The 21,410-nt window shown below is 49.8% G+C and overlaps 1 long non-coding RNA gene across 1 annotated transcript; it reads right to left on the minus strand.

Annotated features, from left to right (window-relative positions):
* Positions 1-4,693: 4,693 nt before the first annotated feature.
* On the minus strand, positions 4,694-21,049 carry LOC131416482 (uncharacterized). Its single transcript, XR_009222599.1, has 3 exons — positions 20,762-21,049; positions 17,183-17,335; positions 4,694-5,095 (listed from the first exon to the last, which is right to left on the minus strand). It is a non-coding gene; the product is annotated as an uncharacterized LOC131416482 (long non-coding RNA).
* Between the last annotated feature and the right edge of the window lie 361 nt (positions 21,050-21,410).

Genomic DNA, 21,410 nt, shown 5'->3' on the forward strand with positions numbered 1-21,410 from the left:
AACAGGGAGTATTCTGCCTTAGCATCTCGGCTTCCTCTCCTCCAGCCCTTCTGCTCAAATCCTCACTCTTCTTTCCAAGAATGTGCCCAACGATGGATTTCCTGACAGCAGGGACTCTGTGCTGAATTGCATGTTAGTATTCCCAGTGCCTGGCACCCATTCAGTGCTCGCTGTAGAAGGAATGAGTGATTCTTTGCCTTTGCTTTCCTTCTACTCCTTCATTCATTCTCCGTGTATTTATTGAGATCTGCTGTGTGCCAGGCAATGTAATGGATGTGGTCCCTGTTCATGAAGTTTGCAGTCTATAGGGAGGAACAGGATATGAATAAATGATTAATCAATTATATACATTTAGGGTATGGAAGGATAAGAACAGTATAGGAGGGAAATCCAACCCAGAGCAGGGGGCTACAGGACAATTTCCCACAGGAAATCACATTTAAAATGAGATCTGAAAAATGGATAGAAGTCAGCCAGAGGGAGCAGAAGCATTCCAGGCCAAGGGAAGAACGTATGAAAAGGTCCTGAGGTGGAAAGTTAAATGAATGAAAAGAAGGATGGAGGCAGGGTGGCAGCAAAGGAAAGTGAGTAAAGAATATTACGTGACGCTGAGAGGTGACAGTGCATACTAACTTGCGTCTAGAAGCATGGCCCCGTCTGATGCACTGAGAATACAAGGAAATCCATCCCAATGAATTTAAAATAGATTTGCAGTCATCTCACTGCTTGTCTTTTTCTGATCTACCTAGTTTCCAGGCCCGGTCTTTGCTTCTCAGTCTCCTTTTCCCCAGCCCCTGAACCTGGCTTAGGAAGGTTCCCCTAAGCCTCCCCCACCTCCTCCCCGGCTTGGGTGACTGTCTGATACTGAATATGCAGTGACTTCCACCTGAGAGTCACCTGCCGTGATAAGCGAGTTTTTCCCAGGGGGACTCATGGCTGGCGAGTCACCAGTGAGAGTCTGAAGAAAGGAGCAGAGCAAGCCACCAGAAGAGCTCTTTAGGATACTGTCTCATAATGAAGCTGGAAGGTGAGGCCTCCACAGAGCCAAAGAGGAAGGGGCAGAGGCGTCTGCTCACGGAGGTGGGGGCTGGGGGCAGGCAGGAAACTGGCTTAAGACAAGAGGCCAAGAGTGCCCTGCGCGCCCAGGTCCTGCTATGAGTTTACTATTTTAGCTGAAGAAGAATCAGCTCATGAATCTTTTCCATACAAATGAAGAAAACTCAGAGAAAATATGAAAGAAAGAAGGACTAGCCAGGAAGCCAGAGATCTCCAAAAAGGTCAAAGCTCAAAGGAATTGACCCTTTTGGGTAAGAGCATGAACACCAACCAGCAGGTCAGAGGGAATGTTAATTGAGGACCTGAAGTGGCATTTCCTTCTAGTCAGACTATCAGAGTGGACAGGGTGGGCTGGGGACAGGGTAACAGCTTACACCTCCTGGTAGCACAACCTCAGGGGTGCCATTCACGCTGAGGTTAATGGCCCCACTGGAGGTGTGCAGTATGGCAAGCCAGTGGAAGTACAGGGTGGTCAGAGGTCCCACGGGAAAGCCGAGCATGCTTTTGGAGGAGCTGAGACCATTTCCAGGTCCAGCAATGATTCAGATTCACAAATTCAAGCTTAAGCTTCCATTTCCTGGGCTACCAAATTGCCCGAGGACAAGCTGGGTACCTGTGAGAGACTGTCCCTGAGCAACCTGTCACTAGCCTTAGAGACATTAGAACGAAAAAAAATCAGTGGTCACACACAAGAAATGACGTTAGTGTGAAGTTAGTCACTGACAGCTATTGATCATGTGGCAGGATATTGGGAACAGACCAACAGTCCATCAATAGGAGACAGGTTAAGTAAATTATGGTAGCCATTTATGGAGTACTATGCTTTATAAAGATAGATGAAGAACTGCTGTCTTTGTGGACTGTAAGAAAAATATCTCCAAGCAACGTTTAAGTTAAAAAAAAAAGCAGCTAAGTGCAAAGGTGTGTACAATATGCCACCTTCAATACAAGAAAGGACAAGAAAGAATAACATACGTTGGTGACTACGTTTGCAAAAAGCAACTCTGGAAGAAGCCAAAGAAACTAATAACAGTGATTAGCTGGTAGGATGGGCGAGGAGTCAGGTGGAAAGGACAGGGAGTGGGAGTAAGACTTTTTTCCATAAACCTTTTCATGTTATTCTGATTTTTTTCAACCATAGTACTTATTTATGGTAGGCAGAACAGCTCCCTAAAGACGTCCACGTCCTAATCCTTGGACCGTGGGACTATGTTTCGTTATACAGCAAAGGGAACTTTGCAGATGTCATTAAGGTCATGGACGTTTAAATGGGTAGATTATCCTGGATTACCCAGGTGGGCCCAATGGGATCACATGAGCCTTACAAGCCAAGAGCTTTCTCTGGCTGGAGTCAGAGAGATTCAGCAGAACAGGGCAGGGAGATTTGAAGTTTGAGAGGGACTCAGGCTGCTGTTGCTGGAGGTGCCACATGGAAAGCCTGGGAAGGAAAGCAGGACAGCAAAGACGGTCCCCCAGCTGACGGCAGCAAGGAAGCAGGGACCTCAGTCTTACAACCTCAGAGAACAGACTCCGGCCGACAGTGTGAATGGATTTAGAAGCAGACTCCTCTCCAGAGCCCCCGGGGAGGAATGCAGCGCCGTCAACACGTTGATTTTGGCTGTGCGACTCATTGAGCAGAGGCCTCAGCTGAGCCCACCTGGTCTTCTGACCTACAGAAATTGTGAGGAAATAAATTTGTGCTCTATTAGGTTGCTATGTTTGTGGTAATTTGTTATATCAGCAACAGAATACTAATATAGTATTCAATATTTTAAAAAATAATTTTTTTAATTGGTGCTCAGAAAATCTCTTACTTCTTTGTGATTTTTGTTCCTCGAATGAAATTTAGAGCATGAGTCAAGAAGAGGGCCTGTGAAAAATGAGGCTCAGTTCCACCTACATTTTAGGACAAACTAGGGCCAAACGTCTACTCTTGGTTCTATTTTGTCAACTCCTGTCCAGGACCCCGATCTGGGCTTTCCTTACACACTCAAGAGAGTGTTCGTGAAAGCACGGAAAAATCAAATGCTTAGTTACGCACACTCAGAGGTATCATAGTCCATTATCTGAGCCCAGTGGTTCTCAAAGTATGGACCCTGGACCAGAATCATCAGCATCACCTTTAAACTAGTTAGAAATGCAAAATCTCAGACCCTTCCGAGAGACGTTCTGACTGGAAACTCTGGAGGTGGTGCCCAGGCATCTGCGTTTCACAAGCCCCCCTGATGATTCTGATGCTGCTCAAGGTTGAGAACCATCATGTGTCCCGGCCTGTATAGTATCATCTTCCTTTAAATGACGAGGGTGACTGATGGCATTGGTAGAGTGAGAGAGTAGAGGCATTCCAGATGCAGGGAGGGTCCTAGATTTGTCCTAGCAGATCTCCAAGTGGCCACTAAGTCTCAGTGGCCTAAAGTGACAGCAGGGCCTTTGCAGCTGGACAAGCACAAACACAGCGCACCCTGCTAGGTCAGGCCGACACAACAGGCTGCCCTTCCACAGAGGCCAGCTACCACGCCACACGGCAGCCACAGCCTGATAACACGCCGTGGGGACCACACTGGGAGGGGTGCGCACTGTAATGTGGCAGTCCACACCATCCTCAGAAGTGCTTTTCTGTCAGTAAAAGTCTACCCAGGAAACACTACTCCAGATCACAAATAAGGCACGCCTAAGTAAACCAAGAAGGGCCTGCAATTATTAACTGCAAAATGTTTTTAAAAAACCTGAAAGGATTTTGTGTGCTTAGTTCAGATCCTATGTGGTTGGGCAAAAGTTGGCAAAGTGTGACACAGAGCTGACCTTGGGAAATAGGCACTCAGGTGAGAAAACAGCTTTCTTAGGTGCCTGTAGGAAAAAAAGGAACAGCGCCTGACAGGCACCCAAGAGAGAACTCTGGGGGTTAACCTGTGGGGGAGTCCACTTCCCCACTGCCCCTGGAGCCCGGGCCTCTCGTTGGATCTCCTAAACAAAGAGGCAATCGTCACATGGCCTGACCAGGCCTCTGCTCATTAGCTGCCTTTTGGTCTTGTGCCCATTCGAGCCCCCCCGTCTGTCCCCGTGAATTGTTCAGACTCACATCGCCACATGTCCACCCCAGAAGCATCTTCTGGGCTGGTGCCTAGGAGCTTGGGCCCCACCCCTCCCCTGGCCCACCTGGTAGTAGTAACAGCTTGAGCTAGACAGTCCACGGAGGGACTGCCTGGTGCTGTCTACCTGTGCAAAGAGAACCGAGCCCTGGGAGAATGCTCTTAGGAGTCACCTCAACCACAGCGCAGCTTGTGTCTTGTACTTCCTTACAATGCAAGGTGACACATTTCACAGGGCACTTGCAGCAATGTGGGGCAGAGTGTGTGTGAGTGGGAAAGGGCTTGGAGAGGTCAGAGTCAGGGGAAGAATTTGATGGAGACAGAGACCGTTTTTTTTTTGTTTGTAGGGAGCATCCAAAGGTGTAAATCCAAGACACAGCTGGACTGCAGGACCCCTGTGGGAATTCCCATGCATGTGGACACATGACAATGGGGGATTTCCAGAAAGCCTGGGCACTTTATCTGTGATAGAAGATACTTCCCTTCTGGAGGGTCTCCACTTCTCTATCTGTGTTAGCTGCCACAACAAAACACCACAGACTGGTGGTTTAAACAACAGAAATTTATTTTCTCACAGTTCTGGAATCTAAAAGTCCAAGACCAAAGTGTCGGCCAGTCTGGTTTCTTCTGAGGCCTCTCTCCTTGGCTCAGACAGCCACCTTCTCCGTGTCCTCATGTGGTCTTTCTGTGCGTGTGACCCCAGGCTTTGTGTGTCCAAATTTCCTCTTCTTATAAGGACACCAGTCAGGTGGATGAGGGCCCACCCTAACAGTCTCGTTTTAACTTAATCACCTCTTTAACGGCCCTGTCTCCAAGGACAGTCACATCTGAGGTACTGGGGGTTAGAGCTTCAACGTATGAATCTGGGGGGGGGGGACACAATTTTACCAGTAACACTATCTGAGTAAGGAATACTGACACCAAGCCATTTCACCCGTTGAAGGACGTGACTGTGGAAGAGAAGGCAGAGATGTGTTAAAATCAGCAGATCAAGTTTGGACTTAAGTACCCCCTGCAAAATTTCAGAAAGATCTGTCCTGTCGTTTGTTAATAGAAAAAAATAACTCCCTCAGGTAGAAACCACTTATTGAGGCCTCTCTGTGCTGAGCATAGTGAAGGTGGGGCCACAAAAGCTGAGAGCAAGACCCCACCGCAATGCAGAGGCTGGCTGGTCTAATCAAGAGGTATTTATTAAGTGGTGGAGCTTAGGAAGTATCTGACACACTTGGTCCCAGGCCTGAAGGAGCCTGTAATTCTTGTTGGGGAGGCCAGACAAACTGAGGAAATGACAGGAGCAGCCCCAGGCAATGTGTAAGGGGGTTCTAACTCATGTGGTCCAGACTTCAACTGCTGCTGGAACTCGGAATGAGGGAGATCAATGAGGTGCAGGGGCGCAAGAGCTAAACCACCAAGACAGAAGCATTCAGGAGTCTGAGCCATTGTTCAGGCTACAGATTGTTCTGTTCAAAACAGTGGAGCCCCAGAAAGCCCCAATCACACAGACAACGCACGGTCTCCGGAGTTTCATTTCAAGTTTCTAACATCACAAGCCGACGGTGGGTCTTGCTCACCATAGTGCCATCTGCCACTCACACCAAATGTGAACTGAAAGCTCTCTCCACTGATGGCAGAGGGGAAAGGGGCTCCCCATCCCACCCCTGCAGACCCCACCTGTGCAGACACACCCGACAGGACCGGGCACGTGTGCTCACCCTGCAGCCCGTTCCCACCGCCCCTCAAACCCCTCAGCCCCCTGGAAGCCCTCTATTGCTGGTCATAATGCCCTCGTTTGTCTAGGAGGCCTGTGGCTACTCATTGACTGCACAGGGTATCGGTTGACAGGATGTGGGCAGGGAGGGAAGGAAGAGGAAAAAGAGGAGGAGCGTACAGAACTAGAGAAAGACAAACAGAATCAGAGAGAGCCAGAGAGGGGACAGAGAGCACAGGGAACTGAGGACCAAGACAGACTGTCTGGCCTGGCATGCGTTTCTCTCTCCCGTACATTTTTAGGGCCAGGGGTTCAGATCGGCCTGGGAGTGCAGGCAGCTTCCCCGAACTTTCCTCAGCCCCACAGCACCCCTCTGAAAGGCCCCTCTGTTTTACCCCAGTTCACGTGCTGCCTACATCGCTTGGGGAATTCTGCAGCGCCTCCTCGGTTTCCTGGGTGTGCTGGGGCTGCTCTGGATGGGGCCTCCCTCTCCTCTACACACACAGAGTCCACAGGGCAGTGACCCAGCCCTAGTGATGGCCAAAGTGCCTTCATTTCCGGTGATATGCTGGGAATATCTTTCAAACCTGTCTGAACCAAATAAATTAGAATTCATTTTCACTTAGGAAGTCAGCGAGTGTCCCCGGGCCCTTTTAGGAGCAACATTTGCTGGAGCGGAGTGGAGACGGGTTGTGCCAAGTCAACAGATGGAGGTGAGAGTGCCAGCTTCCCCAGAGCCCGGGACCCCCAAGCCAATGCCCAGCTCCACAGGGCCACTGCTGGAGGTTGAAAACGAACTGGGTGGGGGAGGCTGTAGGGGCACAGCCTCCTCACTGAACTTCTCCCCGTCTCTGGTACATGACTTCCGAAGGATACAAGCGGTTCATCAGAAGCTTGATTCAGCATGAATCTGGCTTTAACGACAGGAACAGAAGGATGCTAATCAACCCTCCTGGAATTCCTAAGAAAAACGAGCCTAAATCTGAGCTTCCCAAGAAACACTCCTTTAGTTTCTCTCTCTCCTTCAGTACATGCACACAGCTCCTGGAAGCCCTGCGAAGTCCCAACGATCTTTGGGCTGAAGAAGTGGGTTGAAATTCCTGAGCCCCGTGGACCTCTGAGGTATGGGGGAGAGCCCTCTGTCCACAGGCACACCCGAGCACCAGCCCATGGCATTTTCAGTCCCCTCACTCAATGGCACAGACTGGAGTTTAACCCGTCTCCCAGGAAGGAAGAGGGAGACCCACAGTCCAGGGACTAAATGGGTACATGTGTTTTGTGGCAAGAACCTCTAATAGTAAATATACTGTACTTGAGGATTTACATTGTGCCAGATGCTTTACATGTATTATTTCATTTAATCTTCTAGGTGTTATTATCATACCCATTGCAGAGATGAGGAAAGTGAGTCTCAAGAAGGTAACTCGTCTAGAGAGTTAACTTGCCCAAGGTCACAAGGCTAGTAATTGGGGAAGGTGGAATTCAACTCAGGTGACTCCACGGCCCACACAACAACTAGGTTTTGCTTCTTCCCCATAAACTGATGATGTCAATTCTCAGCTGTCAGCAGGGTTGCTGCCTTTACAAAACCAAAACCAGGATAGAAACGCCTTAGGAACAATATTCCAGTCCACAGCAAACCTACAGCCTGCAGCCCCAATTTTTTTTTATACTTTATTGAGGCATATTTTACATATCATATAATTCATTCATTTCAAGTGTACAATTCAATGATTTTTAGTACATTTACTAAGTTAAGTTGCACAACCATTAGCTTAAATACGTGTTAGAACATTTTCATTATTCCAATAACATCCCTTATGTCAAAATCCCACCCACAGATGTGTTTGGTCCAGCATATTTAAAATATTTTTTAAAAACATTTTTTTGCTAGCTTTTTCAAATGAGATAATTTCCCACAAAAATTTAAAATTTTAACTTCTCTTGAAAAATGAGAAGGTTGGGCAAGATTGGACCCTCCTTCATACAAAGCAAAACTAGTAGCTGCCCCTTTCAGACAAACGTATGCTCTCCAATTCCTCATGAATTCTGGGAGGGGGCCCGGGAGGGGGTCCCAGAACCACGGCCCCAAATGTTTGCCCTACAGCCCCAGACAGCTGGTTCACAGCTCTCCCAGAGGCAGAGCCAGGGGGCTGCTCCGTTGTTACAAAGTTAACTCTTGGTCCTCACCAGAAAGGAGCTGCTCTTACTCGAGGAGCCTTCTCTGAAAACAAACCCACGTGTCTCGTTTTGAAGCCACGTGATCAGGGTGTATACCTTAGGTGGCAAAGGAAAGCTCACAGTTTGCTTCTTTCCTTGCTCTCTCTTTGGAACCCACCTCTCCCTGCATATAAAGATGGCATTTCTCGAATCTTGCTTTTTGGCTTACCTTCGCTGAACTCAGTGCAGACACGTTTCTCCTCAGGGAGCTCCTGACAGAGTTCATCAGAGGGTGACTTTCTTTAGTTACTAAGGTAGAGGTTGCTGGTTGTCCACCCAACTCCTCCTTTGTTCCTTATTATTTTGTTTGGAGTGGCAATATTTTCAGGGAAGGTGGACCCAGCCCTAGAGAGTGAACTGTGATTGGTCTGACCCATGCTGGGGACCCAGGCTTCTTTGACAGTTACTGGCTTTGACCGTTATTGGAGTAGGCATATGATCTGCTCTAGCAGAAGCATAAGAGGACATTGACTTTGGCTGGGGACCTTTGGAGCAAATTCCCCTTTGCCGTCTTTGTTGATTGTCACAGTGGTGTGTAACACTTGGCGCTGCAGCAGCCACTTTGTGATCATGAAGGCAAAGCCAAGAGAATCATGGAGAAGCTGAAACAGAGCCTTAACATTGTTGAGCTGCCAGATCTTGCAGACATCTCCTTCTGGACTTCCTGTTATATGAGATAAGATGTGCCTTGATTGTTTAGGCCACTACTAGTTATGCATTCTGTCATTTAAATCCTCACTAGAGTGTGACATTCTAATCATGAGTCCAGTTGCCAACACTAGGATGCTTCCCTGGTTTCCATCATTTGCTCAAATCATTAACCATATTTTGGGGTGAGTTTCTCATGTATAAAGCTACATTCAACCATTTTATGTTGGTGTTTATTGTTTTTAAATCTCAACAGGTGAGTTTTTCCTGATCTTAACTCCAGAGTTTATGTGCAAATGATATGCCCTAAAAGCTGTATTACACAAGGCTGCAAGTTACCTGAGGAAACCGACAACCAGCGTGCAGGCCCTGCCATAGCAGGCATAGGGCCACCAGCAAGCCCGGGCTAAATTAACAAGCGGGCAGAGGGGTCACCTTGCATAACCACAGACTGGTCGCCAGCTCTCAAGACCTGTGAAATGGCTTTGTTTACTGCCAGCCCCCACACCTTGGCTTGTTTTAATTAGAGAATTAATAGTCCCTTAGGACGGCTATGGCTACTTCAAGCCTCACCCCACCCCAACACCTGGGGGAATAGTACTCGGTCACCCTATTGTTTGAAGGATGAGACAGCAGCCCTGAGTACTGGCCGTAGGCCCATCGCTGCGCCCAGAGCTCTATTCACAACGTTAGCTTCCATCTACCAAGCACCCACATATGCCAGGTATCTCTAGTCCGTTAGTGCTAATCCCTAAAACTACTCTGTTAAGTACGATAATTACAGTACTCATTTCACAGACAGGGAAACCAAGGCTCAAGGAGTTCAAATGACTTGCCCAAGATCACAAAGCTGAAAAATTGCAGCACTCAGTCTGACTCTCTCCAAATCTGCCCTTTTCCCTTACACCATGTTGCAACACTGCCACTCAGATCCAGGACAGGGGGGCCAGAGATGTCACCAAATTCCTGGAAGGGGCCTTGGGCTGCAGCTCATGGCTCCCTGGACAGCTGCTTTCTGTCAGTGGAGCTCCTGTGCCAGGGTCCTAAGCCTGAACACACTTCTTTTTTTTTTTTTTATAATTTTTATTTATTTATTTTTTTCTCCCCCAAAGCCCCAGTAGATAGTTGTATGTCATAGCTGCACATCCTTCTAGTTCCTGTATGTGGGACGCGGCCTCAGCATGGCCGGAGAAGCGGTGCGTCAGTGCGCGCCTGGGATCAGAACCCGGGCCGCCAGCAGCGGAGCACTCGCACTTAACTGCCAAGCCACGGGGCCGGCCCTGAACACACTTCTTAAGCCCCAGTTGGTAAAGGAAGACCCTTCTTTGGCACACATTCTGAGATGTGTCACAGGAACCTGTCGAGGGAAGGCCCAGTCTCCTCCCAGCCCACGTTCTGCCACCTTCTCGTCTGTCCTCCTGAGGATAGCCTCCATTATTAAGACAGAACCAGAGGCAATACCTAGGCTGTGTTCTTGCCAAGAAGTTACAAGCAGAATCGAATCAAGCCTTCTAGACCTAACTTTCAGTTTACGTGAAACGTACGATAAATGGACAAGTTAAATGACACAATGGGGAAATAATTTGACAAATTCACAATATGGAATACTATACAAGATAACTGATCTGTCTCTTCAAGAGTCAAAAACTATAAAAGGAGAAGCAATTGTTCTGGATTAAAATAGATTTGAGAGAAATTACAACAAAATGCAAGGCATGATCCTTGATCAGGTCCTGGGTTCAAGAAACCAGCTTCAAAAGATATTTGGGGGCAAATGGGAAAACTTGAATATGGCCTGGTTATTAGATTAAATTAGATAATTATTTTCATTTTGTTAGCTGTGACAATGGTTTGTGATTATATAGGACAATATCCTTACTTTCTAGAGATGTATTTGAAGGAAAAGAGTCACTATACTTGTAATTTGCTTTAAAATGATTCAGAAATATATAGATGATAGATAGATGGGTAGGTAGGTAGATAGATAGATGATAGATAGATAGAGTGAGCAAATATGGCAAAAGGTTAACCATTGTTGAATCTAGGTGGCAGATATATAAATATTCCTTGCACTATTCCTTCTATTTTTCTATATGTTTGTAACATAATAAAAATGGGAAAAAAAAAACTTTTCATAATGAAAAGTTGACAAACTAAATGAAGATAACTGTAGCATGGAGACATGAAGCTGGGGCCTCTGCTGGTCACGTGTTGCCTATCTGGCACCCTCTCTTGGTGTTCTACCCAGCTGTTGGGCCCCCTGCTGTTTCAGCCTAGATTCTTTGAGGCTTGAAGGAGCTTAGAGACTGCTGAGCCCCTAGAACCACTCCGGGAAGCATTAGTCCTGGGGCTGGACAACCCAGGCAGGACTCCTGACTGGCCTCTTGGCGATGAGATGAAGATAAACGTCTCTCCCAAAGGCGGCCCCTGGGAGAGGCAGGCCCTACACAGGAAAGCAAGAGCCACCCCCCTCCCCCATCCCGTGCCCCCGCCTCAGGCATTCATCCCAGTGTGAGGATGAACAGAGTTAATAGCACAGTAAGACATAACTGTATCAATCAACACGCTGTACACCTTAAACTTACACAATGTTATGCATAATTGTATTTCAATAAAGCTAGAAAAAATAAATAGCACAGTAAGATAATCAGCAGCAAGGCTGGGCCCTGAAGTTAGAACCATTTACAGAATAGAAAGTCATTCTCCTGGCTACAAAGATCAAAAATGAGGTTGATGCTCCCCAAGTCAATCGACAGACGTAGCATAATGTCCATAAAACATCAGTGAACAACTCTATGGAACTTGACAAAACTATCGCATAACTCATGTGGAAAAGGAAGTGGGCCAAACATACAGACTTAAAGAATATTTCTGGAGACTGTAAGCTCCTTGAGGAGAAGAACCACGCCTGGCTTGTCTACCTCCACACCAAAACCCCTGCCACCACCAGAGGGGCTTGCACACAATAAGTACTCAAAATTTTTGAAAAAATTGATTAAAATAAGCAAACAACAAAGGCAATCCCAGAACCCTCACTCCTTGCACTGACCAGACAACCCTGTATTGTCATCCCTCTGAGGCAGAGGGTCATCAGGGCTGACCACTCGCCAGCAGCACAGAGAATCGAGGGACACAAAGCCCTCAAAAGCCAGACTCCAAGAGGTTGGGCAACCAGATTCATCGGTGCTGGATTTCCTCATAACGTGGTGCAAATGGCTAGAGAAGGGACTGTGGGGACCTGACCTTTGGGCACTGATGGTATCACAGACGCTGAGGCACACACCATCCACAACTGAGGGGTCAGCCACGGCCTTTCTTGATGTCTCTCTAGAATGCCAGCCCTGGCCTTGGACTTAAGGAGACACAGCCTCAAATACTGGCTCCATCAAACACTCATTGAGCTCTGAGTACAAATTTCCTCATCTAAAATGGATATTTTAGGGGCCAGCCCGGTGGTGCAAGTGGTTGGGTACGCGCACTCCTCTGCAGCGGCCCAGGGTTCGCTGGTTCGGATCCCGGGCGTGCACTGACGCACCGCTTGTCAGGCCATGCTGTGGCGGCGTCCCATATAAAGTAGAGGAAGATGGGCATGGATGTTAGCCAAGGGCCAGTCTTCCTCAGCAAAAAGAGGAGGATTGGCAGATGTTAGCTCAGGGCCAATCTTCCTCACCAAAAAATAAATACATAAATAAAAAATAAAAAAAATAAAATGGATATTTTAATAATAGCTCTCTCATAAAAGAATCCAATAAGATAATATATGCCAAAATGCTTGGTCCGTATAGCCGGCACTCAGTGAACAACAGCTGGTATTACCGTTATGATCACGAATGCACTTGACAAAGTACTTCAAAGTACAATCTACCTGAATAAATTTCCCATGGCCAGTTTTCTTAAATATAAGGAAGAAATTCCACTATCACTTTTGAAATAATTTATCAGTCAACTGAATGATTTCTTTCCCATGTTCTTTAAGGATGCAGGGAGTAAAGGGAGATGCATGACAGAACTGCCCTCCAGTGGTTTCGTGTGTGAGCTCTGGCTCACCAGCACTCAGCCGACTCTGCTAGGACCGGGACCAGGTCACGTATGTCCTCTTTACTCCTTTGGGTCCGGCAGTGTCGCTCACAGAGTAAGTGCTCAAGACGCATTTGGTAAATTGAGTGGAATCCATCTGAAGCCAAAGAGTGCCACCCTGACTTACGTAAAGTGGGCTCGGGAACCTCCTCGGGAGGGGAAGGTGCACATGGTGCAGGAGGTCTGGCAGAGGGCCACTGACTCCATAGAAAGCTACGCAGGAAATGCTCACAAGGGTAGTATCCTGGCTCTTCTGCCCTTTGGAACCCCTGACCTAAGCGGGAAACTTCCAGAGCTTTGTCGTGATGCAAGTTTTAACTGGGGCTAGAGCCAGCACATCTGCCTTCAGGACAGCAGGGAGTCATGGAGCTGGCTGTGTTACCCCTACGCAGTGATCTTATGGGGCTACCTGGTCTCTGGAGAAGGAAATGGGCTGCAGACAAAGAAACTAGCATTCTAAACACAACAAAATCTGTAAACTAGAAAAGGACCCTGAGATCTGAGCCTCCAGTCCTGCATTTTACCCAGAAAGGCCCAGAGAGGGGAAGTGTCCAGCCCAGGACCACCTAGTTAGTAGCAAAGCAGGTACTAACTAGAAGCTGAGACTGCTAACTGCACACGCCAGCGTTTTCCACCCTAGCTGGCCTCTCCCAGGAGACAGCCCTGGGCCTCGTGACCCACTGACAGACAGACAGCCGCACTATGCCTCACTCTTCTCCTTTCCCCAAACCTCTCAGTCAGCCTACCACAGGCTTTTCCATCTTTCCCACCCGTGGACGCCGCACAGGCCGAGGGGCATTGTGCTCAGAGAGCAGCGAGCTGGGACCTGTGTTCTTCCTGAGTGGTTGGTTTGGGGCTGCTCAAAGGAGCCGGCGGCCACTAACTGCATCAGAGACCTAAGCAAAAGGCATTTGCGTTTCTTACACTGTCCCCAGCCACCAGGCCCAGTGCCAGAGAAGCAGACCCCTTGTCAACAGAGACGCCCTTGCTTTGTGCACCGAGGGGGAGGCAGAAAAAGTCCCTTGGCATCAGACTCGCCTCCGGGGCAGGAGGGTGGCGGAATCACCTACGGAAGTTCCAGCAAATGTTCTCATTTAAACAAACAAACGACACGGAGAAAATAATAAGACAGAGAACAAGCCAAGGGAGAAAAAAACAAGCAAACTCTTGAAATTGCACTGTAATTAAAGCATAACTGCTTTCCAGATTTTCATGTGCTGAGAGGGGTGGGGTGTTTATTAACCTGGTTGAAAGACATTAGGACAAATTAAGCCGCAGCCCAGCCTTGCCTGCAGATAATGGAGCATGCAAACGAGACACACGCACTGGGGCGTGCAGGGAACCAACAAGGATCGTTGCCCAGACATGGGCAGCTGCAGAGGGAAATCCGAACTGGGCTGCCGGGAAGGGGAAGGAGACACTGGGGAGAACGGACAGGGGTGGGGCAGCTAGCCTGTTCCCACTGGCGACAGTTTTCGTTGCTTTGGTCTGTGCTGACACCAAGGCTAGGAGCTAGCTAGTCTGGCCCCCAAGGGCTGTGTCAGTTCACACACGGGAGCACACCAGACTGAGGCCCGGGGACATTTGTGTTTGCACCAGGAATAACCCCAGGGGGATGCCCACCCGAGCACAGCCATTGCGCCAAGGCGAGGAGGCCACGCCGCATGTTTGCATAGCAGAAACTAGCATACGGCCTGAAAGAAACCCTTCCGAGTAGGGGAGGGAGGGCTATCCCCCTGTGAATCACTCTCTGGTGGTTTTGCTTTGCTTGCAGAACCTGTGGCTAAGGCAGAAGGACGAAGAGGGCCCCTGGCCGGGTTGCTTTTTCTCCTCCCAGCTGCTTCTGTCTCTCTCACAGGCTCCTGGACACAAAACAGCTGAGCAGATAAACAAGTCACCACCTGCTCCCTCCTCCCCCGTGACACCGCCCCTGTCCCCAAGTCCCACCCTTCTTCCTTGCACACTCTTTCTCTCCATTCCTCCCTGAAGCCAAACTTCCCAGCAGCAGCAGCTGCAGCCGCCTCTCTCGCCTCCTGTGCCTGCCCCCCAGCACCCCCCGGCACCCCCTCACCGCAGCCCCCCTAGCCCTGCTCCCCACCAATGGCAGATGAGGAACATGTGTACAGAGCCCTCAGCTCTCCCTCCTCCTGGAGCCATTTCAAACAAAACAGTTGTGCTTTCTGAAAGTGATCGCACAGCTCTGGGGTCCCCAAGGAAAATGAGTTTATGGCATCCGCAGCCCTGGAGCCAGTGAGTGTCTGGCCACTTGGCCCAGAGCCCCTCTGCCAGGCACCGGCAAGCTGGAAGGAAGGGGTTAATCGGAGCAGAAGCTGGGAGGGACCCAGCTCCATTCCAGACTGAGGGCAAATGATCCCTGGGATGGAGGGCAGCAGGAAGCAGCTCAGAGGCTAGGGGGCCAAGGCCCAGTTTAAACCCTGAATAAAGGGCACCTTTCTAGTAGCGCATGTGCACGTGCGCGCGGGCACACACACAGACACACAAGGTATGCTCTTATTAACAAAATAAAGGTTGTCACAACAGACTCTGGGTTGAGTAGTCAGAAGCTCTGAGGTGGTGCTCTTTAATAAGTCCCCAGGGCCAATGGTCGGCATTACTGAGGGCCTCTGTCAGGGGCGAGACAGGAGAGGAACCCCAGAGTGCCTCCTCCCAGGGAAGGGAGGTGTGTGCCACTGGCTGGGTGGTGGAGATCCCCCAGAGGCTTCTTTGGTTATTTGGAGTTTGAATTTGGGTTACTATTGACTCACCTGAGTTCTGAGAAGCTTAAGTAAGACAGTGTAACTAGGAAGACAGGGTACTAGCCTATCTTTATCCCCAAGCTTCCGTATTTCCTCAGAACTCTATCTTTACTGTTTTATGGACAAGGCAGGAGATGGATTTGGTGTTTGAGGAAAACAAATCTGTCTTCTTCCGTTTCCCGACTGTTTCAAATCTGTCTGCACAGCCCCACACTGTTTTGTGGAAAGTAGCCGGAGCACTGGACTGGACAGCTCGGGGCTGGGTTTGAGACAGCGAACGGCTGTGTGACCTTGGACAAGCTACATAACTTCTCCGTGCCTTAGTTTTCTCGTTGGTAAAATGGAAATAACATCTACCTCACGAATTTAACTACTCTTTCTTTTTCAGTTGAAGTTGAGTGACAAGTGACATACATGAAACAACAAGCATTCTGCTACCTGGTGCTCAATAAAATAGTTTTCTTTTTTCCTCTGTATTTTGTGGGAGGGAAAATGGACAGTGGAAGTGGCAGGAGAAAAGGTTGCCCAACCCAATGACTCTGAGGAGGTACATGCCGACCCACTGGATGGGGGAGGGAGGAGGAGGCAGTGAAACTCCTCCAGGAGGAATCAGTGGACAGGAGTTCTCCCCCCTTCTGCTTGTACAGCAGGGTGTCTCGTCCTCAGCACTACTGACATTTGGGGCCAAATAGTTCTTTGTCATGGGGCCCATCCTGTGCATTAAAGGATTTTTAGCAGTATCCCTGGCCTCTACCCCATAAATGCCAGTGGCACCCTTTCCCAGGGTTATGACAATCAAAATGTCCCTAGACACTGCCAAATGTCCCCCCTGGAGGCAGAACAACCCCTGGCTGAGAACCACTGCTGTGAGCTGGGAGCAACACTTCCTCTAGGAGCCTGAACAGAGGCTGTGCCCACAGCAGGGAGTCAGTAATTGGCGAAGGATGGATATTCACCAATACCTTTCTTTTAAGCAAGAGAGACTCTCACAACCTGAGAAGGAAGGTATGGCCTTGGAGGAGGTGAAGAGTGGCTACTACGGTGGGGGTGGGAGGGGCGAGGGAGAAGCAGTGCCCACTGTAGAGCAGGCTGGAAGGAGAGCCCGGCCGGTGCCCACCGCCACGCCCCCAGGGGCACTGCCGTGGCAGAAGGTCCCCACTGCTGGACTTTTGTCTCACCTTGTTTGCAGAATTGAGGTGAATTTTTGAATCAAGTTGGAAACTGATCCAGTGTGGGGTCAGCTCTGCCACTAATGAGCTGAACAACCCTAGACAGGACGCTTCACCTCTCTGCAACTGTTTCTTCGGCTGTGAAATGTGGTGGTCGGAGTTGATGAGTTCTCACGTCCCTTCTAGCTGTAAGTTCTAAGGCCTACGGACACCACAGATGTGACTCAACCACTGGCTGATGAGGGTGTCATCAAGTCCCATCTCACCGTGCTGCCGCCCGTGGTGTCATTCTCCATGCATCTTCGTTAAGAGCTATCGTTGCCAAAAAATATTTCACAAGTGCCTACTACATGGAAAGCACTGTGCTGGCCACTGTGGAAATAGAAAGACTTTCCCCACTTTCCTTCAAGGGCTCACAATCTAGTTAAACAGAAAAATAATTCCAATAAGAGGCCATACCTGGAAAACGCCGCACACCCTCCAATGGCTGCGAAGTCAGGCCGACCTGAGGCCGAAGGCGGCTCCACCACCGCGGGCCCTCGCGCACTCACGGGATCTCAGCCTTTTCATCTGTAACATAGGCATAGTAATAGCGCCCGTGTCACAAGGTAACTGTAAGAGTTAAATGAGATAATACATGTGAGACAATTAGCATGGTGTTGGCACATAATTAAGTGCAAAAAAATTGTTAGCAGCAAATATCTATTGGGTCTTCTACACTAGGCATTGTGCTAGGCCCTGGGAACAGAGATAAGGGAGAGGCTCCTGCTCTGGAGAAGATCATCAGATGGTGAGGAAAGGAACGAGGACCCACTTCAGGGCCCGGAGAGAGCTGTGACAGGGCCGAGGAGGAGGGGCACGGACACAGGGAAGGCATCTGGCCCCAGCCACAGGACACCGAGCAGAGTAATGTCTGTGCTGGACCTTGACCATGGCCAGTGGCCTTCACAAGGTTAAGGAGGCAGAGCCACCTAATAAGCAAAGGAGCTGTGCGCTTGTGCTTCTGCGGAGCTGACGGCGCTTGGGCAAGGCTGAGTGTGTAAGAAGTGAGCCTGCATGTCAGTTCCTATGAGAAGGGACCCGTACAAGAAATGCTTCTTTTTTATCAGACACACTCTTTCCCTTTTGACACAACCACCAGGCAACTCAGAGACAATTTTTAGGCTCAGATGTTACAGCATTTCCCTGAATCTAGGTTTTCTGATGTAATTATTCTCTTGCTCAGCAACCTTTACAGCCTGGACCTCAACCGTTAATCTGGTTTGGGGTTTTATGGCATGGTGCCGTTAATTATCAACGGCCTTGAATCCTTTTTGAATACAGATGGCGTGTAAACAAATAAATACACGAACTATAAAACACAAGCGTGTGATGAGAATGAAGTCAGACTTGTAGGGGAGCCCCACCAGGGCGGCGACGGTTGGCTTTGTCGGCAGCAGTACCCCGGGCCCAGGCTGGTGCCTGGCCCACTCCGGGAACTCAACAAATGCTGCTGACTCCCAGTGACGCCGGGGAAGATTTACCTGGAGGAGGCCTTCTCCAGAAGGCCACACCAGGATGGACTGCAGGAGCATTCACTGGCCCTATCACACATTTGGACTCCATAATTGACTTCTCCGTACATTGTTCCTAATTGCGCTGGAAGCCCCGCTGTCCCAGCCAGATGGCAGACTATACCTCCAGGACAGGTGCTTTGCCATATAAGCCACGTACGTCTCCCAGAACTGCACCTGGCACAGAGCTCGTCCCCTCAGCCTTCCCAGATTTCTATGGCTTTAGACTAATAAACGCCCGCAATTCTTCGTAGTGCAACAAGGATGAACAGCCCTGACCTTCCAGTCAGGCTGGAATCCTTTTCCTCTCTGACCACACATTTGACCAGATAGGACAGCATCTCTTTCATTCATCCCGTTAGTCAGTGAATGTCTGCTGAATGAAAGAAAGCAAGAACTGCTTCTTACTGGTCCATGCTGAAGGCTTTTGGGCACATTTTTCTCAACAGCATTATTTGGCCTCTTCACACAAAAGGCAGGGAGGGCGAGAAGGAGCTCCCAGCCTTCTCGAAAAGGGACAGAGGCTCCTGAGAAGCACAGGTGGGGATGGCAGACAGACCTCGAAAGCTGTGGCCGCTGCCATTGTCCGCACTGGGTGGACCTTCTCATCAGGAGTCAGCGTCAGGCCAGGGGCAGGGCAGTGACACAGGGAGCACTCCCGTTCTGCCAGTGGTCGGTGCTTCCTGCTGGCCCTGATCCTGAATGGTGTCTCACACACTTTCCTTCCTGCCGTCCTCCTTCCTTCTTTTTCTTTCTCTCCCTGCCTCTCTCAGTGAAAGGACTCCCTTGACAAGAGTATCAGGTTTCAGTTGTCTGTGTCCTGGGAAATTACCAGATCCTTTCTCTTCTCTCTTTTTAACCAGGATTACACATTCAGGGTGAGCTGGCTCCCCAGGCCTGCCCAGCTGCTGCAGGGCTGGAGGACGCCAGAGGTTTCTGAGCTCGGCTGCCCAGCCAGAGGGTAAGGAGGGTCACGGAGTGGAAACTTCCAGGCCTGCTCTCCCCTTTTCTGAACTCCAGGGAGCCTCCCCGAGGAATTCTGAGGCCCAGGCCTTCCTTGCAGAGGCGAGGCAGCTCAGACATGCCCTCCCTGGTCAGGCGTCTGGCCGCCCAGTCTCCTTCTACTCCATGGACAGCTACAGCAAGGGAGAAAGTGGGAAATCCAGGGTGATTTGTGATTGGACTGTTCTCTATTAGAGAAACACTTCCCAATATATACATATATCAAATCAGTATGTTATACACCTTAAACTTAGACAATGTCATATATCAAATGTATCTCAATACAACTGGGGAAAAAAGAAACAGGAGGCCGAGAGAGTAGATGGGAGGATGAGAACAGCAGGGGGAACGAGCGCAGGGAGAGGAGAAAGAAAGGAGGAATTCCCAGAAATTCCCCATGGCCCTGGGCTCTGACCACCACGAGTGCAACGGAGGAAACGGGGCTCTGAGAACATGGCCCCAAACAGGTCTTAGAAAAGATCCAAATATTGGTTATAGGGGTGTGGGAGACTGAGCCTTCCCATCACCCGTAGTGTTGACTGGATACAGCTCTGCTTTACAGCATAATAGGGGCAAATTGTCCCTCAGTGTAAAAGTGCTCGTTGGGTCCCCTAATTTGACAGGCCTGGGGAGTGCGGCCCAGTTTTGGCCTTTCCCACCACTCACGGACAAGCGGAGGTTGTGGGCTCATAACATATCGGAAGCTAGCGTCACCAACACCACAGTTTTACAGTGGGAAAATGATGGCTGAGAGGTCCAGTGATGGCCCGAGTCCAGTCAGGCATGCGGTGATGGAAGCAGCTCCAGAACCCGGGCCCTGGCTCAGTGCTCCTCCCCATACACAGTGGGGCTGGCCTCCTAATGAATGAGTGCAGAGTGATTTAAAGCAAACAGACAAAACAGACACAGGTGCAAAAGCAAAAGGTGAATCCACGCAGAGGCTGTGGTTGTGGAGTTGGGGCGGGCTCTGAGTTCTTGGGGAGGAGGTTACGGGTGGTAGGAGTCAACTTGGGGCCCTGGAATGGCTCTGAAAAGGCAGGCCTGGTGTCAGCCTTCCCCTCTCCCCTAGGCTCCACCTGAGAGCTCCTCCGGCCCACTCCTGGCTATCGGGGCACCTGTATTTTTCAGGACACAATTTTTAGCCTTAAAAAAAGACGTTAAAAGAGGACCAAAGGGGAGTCAGGATGGGTTTCCAGCTCAGATTTCCTTACTCTCAGCCAACGGCCAGACGGGGTCTTAGGATACTGCCCATGGTGCACAGTCCTATCATCCAAATGAAACATAAAACCCAAGCCTGGGGAGTCACACATGGTCACCAAGGACTCCCCAGCCTGGGACTAAGCCAAGGGCATTAGCCCTGGTGGCTCGTGAATGCTCTACAGTTCGATCAGTCCTTCCTCCAGACCCACAGCACCACCCCACCTATGCCCTCTCAGGACCCTCCAGCCAGGCCCACTCAAGACACAACACCCTCTGTGCTTACCTCGGGCTCACTCTGCTGAGGAAACAGCATGCCACTTCCCAGGGTTATGAGAAATAACTTTCCTAACAGTGTCACCAGCTGCAGACGCCCCCATCATAAACTGTCCCAGCTCTAAGCTGCCTAGGGCTTTCATCCCCTCCCTCCTGGCTACTCATTACCCAGCTTAATTAGGCCAGGAAATGCTCTCGCAGAGGACACTCTCGGCAGGAGGCGAGGCTGGAGGAGAGACTCGCAGCAGCTCCACTTCCTGCGGCTTGAGATGGGGGCTGGGGAGCCGGGAGAGGGACCGCTGGAGACGGCAGCGCTGCGTCCTCCCGTGAACAGCTGCTGGGAAAGAGGCAGAGATGCGCACATTTGCTCCCCAGGCCCTCCAGGGAGCTGAGGGCTGCGCTTGTTTACAGGAACAGCCCCGGATCTGAAGGCCTGGAAGTGCCTCCCACCCCAAACTCCCCCTCCCACCTCAATTAGCCAGCCTCAGCACCCACCCGCCTCACGCTTTCCTCGGGAAACGGTCGCACCCTCAGCAACCACTTACAGTCTGTCAGCCAGTCCCTGACATAATCACAGCCAAAGACACAGCCAGAGCCTGCCTCCCACTTTCAGCTAGCCCCCGACCTTCACCCTGAACTGCTTTGGTCGTCTGTGTGGC

Source organism: Diceros bicornis, chromosome 17, assembly GCF_020826845.1.
Source record: "Diceros bicornis minor isolate mBicDic1 chromosome 17, mDicBic1.mat.cur, whole genome shotgun sequence".
Lineage (NCBI taxonomy): Eukaryota > Metazoa > Chordata > Mammalia > Perissodactyla > Rhinocerotidae > Diceros > Diceros bicornis.